Source organism: Solanum stenotomum, chromosome 4 (assembly GCF_019186545.1).
Source record: "Solanum stenotomum isolate F172 chromosome 4, ASM1918654v1, whole genome shotgun sequence".
NCBI lineage: Eukaryota > Viridiplantae > Streptophyta > Magnoliopsida > Solanales > Solanaceae > Solanum > Solanum stenotomum.
Window position 1 is genome coordinate 7,861,224 of NC_064285.1, and position 6,558 is coordinate 7,867,781.

The 6,558-nt window shown below is 30.8% G+C and overlaps 1 protein-coding gene across 1 annotated transcript in view; it reads left to right on the top strand.

Moving 5' to 3' along the window:
- The first annotated feature begins 6,284 nt into the window (after window positions 1-6,284).
- Window positions 6,285-6,558, top strand: part of LOC125861732 (delta(12)-fatty-acid desaturase FAD2-like) — a 15,261-nt gene continuing 14,987 nt past the window's right edge. The window contains exon 1 of the mRNA XM_049541593.1: window positions 6,285-6,326. The gene's annotated coding sequence lies outside the window, so the exon portion shown is untranslated. The remainder of the gene's footprint in view (window positions 6,327-6,558) is intronic.

Sequence of the window (6,558 nt, forward strand, 5' to 3'; positions counted from 1 at the left end):
CTAAAGTCAAGTTAATTAAAGGACGAGTTTATAATTATGTCAAATTATAATGTTCTTTACCTTTATCATCGGTTAAAAGTCTTGCCATGGAAATTTCATAGTGGATCTCGTTTATAATCCTCTACATGGACAGCTCCTCTTAAAATACAAAAAGTAGATAAAACAAAGAGCAGAGTCAAGATAGACATCTATGAATCTTGAAGAATGGAAACTTTTTCCTATGTACCAAAAACAGTAAATGAAGGATGCAAATGCTAAATCCTTGCACGAGTTTTGACCTAGAAATTTCAAATGAAAAATACAAAGCACAAATAATTGCTTTCAACCATCATGGGTTAGGTATTCAGTGGAATAAACATAAATGTGCCCTTTACTTAGCTTCATACAACTATGTCCTTTAACTTTTCTCTTTTTGTTTTTTCATTCAGTATTCGTTATCGGCATTGGAGTCCAACTAAATTCAAATTTGCACCGAAAAGTCTCACATTAAGAGTGAAATACTCCCTAACAAAGGCGACTCTGTACTCAGAGGGACTCAAACCCGAGACCTCTGGTTAATGATGATGGAATACTTACATATAATTATGCCCTCAAACTTTGGATGTGCACAAGTATACAATGAAATTTGTATAAAATTGAACAAATAGATCACACACACGTCCAATGTGACATAATACGACGCTACATAAAACATGAATTGTCATGTAGAATACCACGTAGAACATATATGTCTATTTATTCAACTTTATACGCAAAGTACCTAGATTATGCGAGATTCCGCTTTTCTAGATACCCAGCACCATTAAATTTCACTACCCACCCGCATCCACATCATAATTTTTGTTAGATTTGGATATTTTCATGTCTATTCACTTTAACTACCATCTCCCTATCCAACATAATGCACATTAAAAGCTTAAATCTGATAGAGAATTTTCAAATTCATAAATGTGCCTTTTAAGTCTTATATATTTATGCCTTCTGACTTTGTTCGTTTAGGTTTCTCATTTGGTGTTTGGTATTTGTATTAAAATTTGACTAAATTTGGATTTACACTGGAAAGTCTCACGTCGGAAGTAAAACACTCCCTAACAAAGGTGACTTCGTACTCAGGAGAACTCGAACCCGATCGAGACCACCGATTAAGAATGAATTAGTACTTATCTCGGGTTTTATCCTCCTCCAACTTTGGATGTGCACAAATAGATACTTAAACTTGTATAATATTGAACAATTGTAGACACACATGTCTTACATGACATAATACATATAAGACGTCGCATAAGACGAGAATTGTTATTTAGGATGCCATGTAGAATATATGTATCTATTTGTACAACTTTATACAAATTTAAGTGCCTAAATTATGAAAAATTCAATTTTTCCTGATACCCTACACCATTCAATTTCCCTACCCAACAGCATACAGATCATAAATTTTCTTAGGTTTGGATGTTTTCATGTCTATTCACTCTATATAAACCATCATCTCCCCATCCAATATAATGTACACTATAAACTTAAATCTGATAGAGACTTTTTAGATACATAAATATTTCTTTTAATTTATATATTTATGTCCTCTATTTTTTATTTTTTTTGACTTCTCATCCGATATTCGATATCTTCATTGGAGTCCGACTAAATCTGAATTTATGCAGGAAAGTCCTATATTGGAGGTAAAAATGCTTCCTAACAAAGGCGACTTTGTACCTATGGGGGACTCGAACCCGAGACCTTTGATTAGGGATGAAGAAGTACTTACCTCTGGTTATACCTCTAACTTTGGATGTGTGTACAAGTTTACACTTAAACTTATATAGAATTGAACAAGTAGACACACATGCCTTACGTGACATAATACACAAGACGCCACATAAAATGAGAATTGTCATGTAGAATGCCAAGTAGGATATTTATGTCTGGTTATTTAACTTATACAAATTCTTAAATGTATTCACTCTAACCACCATATACCTATCCAACATAATGTACACTAAAAATTTAAATCTGATAGAGATTTTTCAAATACATCACTGCCATCAAATCAAGTAAAATTGTCATGATTCAAGAGTCTAGCATTTCATTGGCGAATCATAAATTTCAAATTTTGGTGGAAGATTTGAAATTTAACTAGTAACTCAAGAGAGAGCTGGAAACACTCCCGAGCTCCTCGGGATCCGTCTCAACCATCCAACTAAGTCATAAATCATGTTTCGAACTTCAAGAGCTGTTAGAACACAAATTCGAGTTCATTAACCTTATATATTGACTTTGGTAAAACCTTTTCGCATAGAAATTACTTTTAGTTCCGAATATATCTCATAAAATATTAGATATTGATATTTCAAACTTCAGTTATTTTGTCACATATGTTTAAACTTAGATAAAAGTATCTGAAATTTATTTGTACAAGAAATTCACCTAACTTCATATAATTAAATTTGCATTTTCATATGCAAATTTTTTAAAATTGCTTTGGTCATAGATATAACTTCTTCTTCTTTTTGGTTTCAACCAGTGTTCAATATCATACTGATAAACCCGACTACTAAACATCATAAATTTGCTACTTCATAAATCATATGCAAATTTTTAAAATTGGTTCCATCATAGATATAACTTTATTTATTTATTTATTTATTTTTTTCACCTAGTGTTCAATATCCACTTTGAAGTTGGATTAAATTTGAATATAACTTAATTTTTAAATGATGAAACTCACCAAAATTTATAAGTAGATTATGGCTTAAATAAACTTATTGAGAATTTGAGATTGTCTATCCATGCAGCCGCCAAGCATATATTATAGCCCCTGACTATAATCTTATATAATATAAGGATATAATTAATTTGGATAAAGATCTAAATGTGTTACTTTATTAAATAATATAGCCCTCTTGACTCGTTAGTTTTGTAAGGATATTAATTTGACTACCAATAAATTAGTTGACCAGACTATCATTTTCACTGTGAGTTTAATAACTCAATTCATAAATTGAGTTGAAAAACTAACCTCAGTCCTTAGGAGGGTTGTGTGCTCACATGTGAAAGAGCTTACTTGTTAAAAAGATGAAATATATCTATGTCAAAAAAAAGTGTATACTCTATTGGTAATATTATTAAAAGTGTTGAAGTTGTTAGACTATTAAAAAATTATTATTTTCCAACTAAAATTTTATATTCAATGACTATTTCCACATATATTTTGATTGACTCAGTGATAAAAGAAAAAAAAATTCTTCGGAAATGTCACCACCCAACTGTAATAACCTTGAGTGACATTTTTGGAAAATTTTTGAAAAATTACCTCTTTAGCCCTTTCGATAGTTGCCCTGAGTCTCGTTGGATCAGCTTATGAGGTCAGTTTTGTAGCGGGATCGAAAAGTTGAAATTTTTGGAAGTTTTAAAGTTGGAAGCTCCTATAAGTTCATCAACGACTTTAGTCAACATCTGGAGCTACGAGTCTCAAAATGGAATTCTGTCAGTCTCATCAGCTCCGAAATGCGAATTGGTTTAAGAGTGTTGTTATCCTTAGTTTCAAAGTTTTTATGTGAATTACCTTTATGAACATTTTTACCCTTTTAACTTTAATACATTCTAATTAAAAAAATAGAAAAAAAACAGTTTACTTTTAAATAAAAAAGATATTATAATTTTTTTAAATTTCTGGCCAAATTCTGGCAGGTAAAATGCGGAATAACTTGGTAAAAGAGCCCTTGACCAATAGAAACAATAGACGGCTCATTGGGATAAATTTAGATGAACAACACCTCCCCTAGACACGTATGAACTCATTGAGAACGATTATGATGTAGTTCATGATCTGAAAAGAATTATCATGTAGAATACCACGTAGGATATTTATGTCTGGTTATTCAACTTATACAAATTCTTAATTGTATTCACTCTAACCACCATATACCTATCCAACATAATGTACACTAAAAATTTAAATCTGATAGAGATTTTTCAAATACATCACTCCCATCAAATCAATTAAAATTGTCATGATTCAAGAGTCTAGCATTTCATTGGCGAATCATAAATTTCACATTTTGGTGGAAGATTTGAAATTTAACTAGTAACTCAAGAAAGAGCTGGAAACACTCCCGAGCTCCTCGGGATCCGTCTCAACCATCCAACTAAGTCATAAATCATGTTTCGAATTTCAAGAGCTATCAGAACACAAATTTGAGTTCATTAACCGTATATATTGACTTTGGTAAAACCTTTCCGCATAGAAATTACTTTTAGTTCCGAATATATCTCATAAAATATTAGATATATTGATATTTCAAACTTCAGTTATTTTGTCACATATGTTTAAACTTAGATAAAAGTGTCTGAAATTTATTTGTACAAGCAATTCACCTAACTTCATATAATTAAATTTGCATTTTCATATGCAAATTTTTTAAAATTGCTTAGTCATCGCTATAACTTCTTCTTTTTGGTTTCTACCAGTGTTAAATATCATAAAATTTCATAAAATTTGCTACTTCATAAATCATATGCAAATTTTTAAAATTGGTTCAATCATAGATATAACTTATTCTTTTTCTTTTTTTTTTAACCTAGTGTTCGATATCCACTTTGAAGCTGAATTAAATTCGAATATAACTTAATTATTGCTTAAATAAACTTGAGAATATGAGATTGTCTATCCATGCAATTTCATGCAGCCGCCAAGCATATATTATAGCCACTTTTGTTGACTATATAGTCTATATAATGTAAGGATATAATTAATTTGGATAAAGATCTAAATGTGTACTTTGTTAAATATTATAGCCCTCTTGACTCGTTAGTTTTGTGAGGATATTAATTTAACTACCAATAAATTAGTTGACCAGACTATCATTTTCACTGTGAGTTCAATAACTCAATTCATAAATTGAGTTGAAAAACCAACCTCAGTCCTTAGAGGGTTGTGTGCTCATATGTGAAAGAGCTTCGCCAATTAATACTTTTACTTGTTAAAAAGATGAAATATATATATGTAAAAAAAAATTGTATACTTTATTGGTAATATTATTAAAAGTGTTGAAGGTGTTAGACTATTAAAAAATCATTATTTTCCAACTAAAATTTTATATTCAGTGACTATTTCCACATATATTTTGATTGAATCAGTGATAAAAGAAAAAAAAAATCCTTCGAAAATGTCGCCACCCAACTGTAATAACCTTGAGTGACATTTTTGGAATTTTTTTGAAAAAATTACCTCTTTACCCCTCCCGATAGTTGCCCTGAGTCTCGTTGGATCAGCTTATGAGGTCAGTTTTGTAGCGGGATCGAAAAGTTGAAATTTTTGAAAGTTTTAAAGGTTGGAAGCTCCTAAATTCATCAACGACTTTAGTCAACATCTGGGGCTACGAATCTCAAAATGAAATTTTGTCAGTCTCATCAGCTCCGAAATGCGAATTGGTTTAAGAGTATTGTTATCCTTAGTTTCAAAGTTTTTATGTGAATTCTATATATTATTATGGAAAGATCCTTTTGGCCAGAAAATTTGGCCAAAATAGTATTTTACCTTTATGAACATTTTTACCCTTTCAACTTTAATATATTTTAATTAAAAAATAGAATAAAGATCAGTTTATTTTTAAATAAAAAAGATATTATAATTTTTTAAATTTCGTGCCAAATTCTGATAGGTAAAATGCGGAATAACTTGGTAAAAGAGCCCTTGACCAATAGAAACAATAGACGGCTCATTGGGATAAATTTAGATGAACAACACCTCCCCTAGACACGTATGAACTCATTGAGAATGATTATGATGTAGTTCATGATCTGAAATAGAGGACGCTCCTAAGTTCATCAAACGACTTTAGTCAACATCTGGAGCTATGAGTCTTAGAATGGAATTTTGTTAGTTCTATCCGCTTTGGAATGCGAAATTTGGTCTAGGAGTGTTGTCATTCTTAGTTTCAAAATTTTTATGTGAATTTTATATATTATTATATGCCGGGTAAAATGTGAAATAACCAATACATGAATAACTTGATAAAAAAGCTCTTGACCAATAGAAACATTAGACGGCTCATTGGGATAAATTTAGATGAACAACACCTCCCCTAGAAAGGTATGGACTCATCGAGAATGATTATGATCTAGTTCATGATCTGAAATAGAGAGAGCTTTAAAGTAACTAATACATAAATAACTTGGTAAAATATAGCATGATAAAAATCTTGGTCAAAGTAGGTTGGCTGTTGGTCCACCACATCTATGCATTATATATAGAGAAACTTTGTTCACAATCTGAGAGAGTAAAACTCAAAAGACTCTTTTTTCTCTCTACTTTTGAATATATTGAGGTATTTCTTGTTAGACTTTTTAGTTTAATAATATTTTTTTAGGGAATGATATATTGTGTTATATTATACTAACTAACTAAAATAAATTATTGGATGCATGCAGGAGGATGGGAGGTGGTGGTAATATGAGCAGTAAAATAGAAGAAAAGAAAAATGATGTTGCGAAAAGAGTTCCATCTTCAAAGCCGCCTTTTACAATTGGTGACATAAAGAGGGCTATCCCTCCCCACTG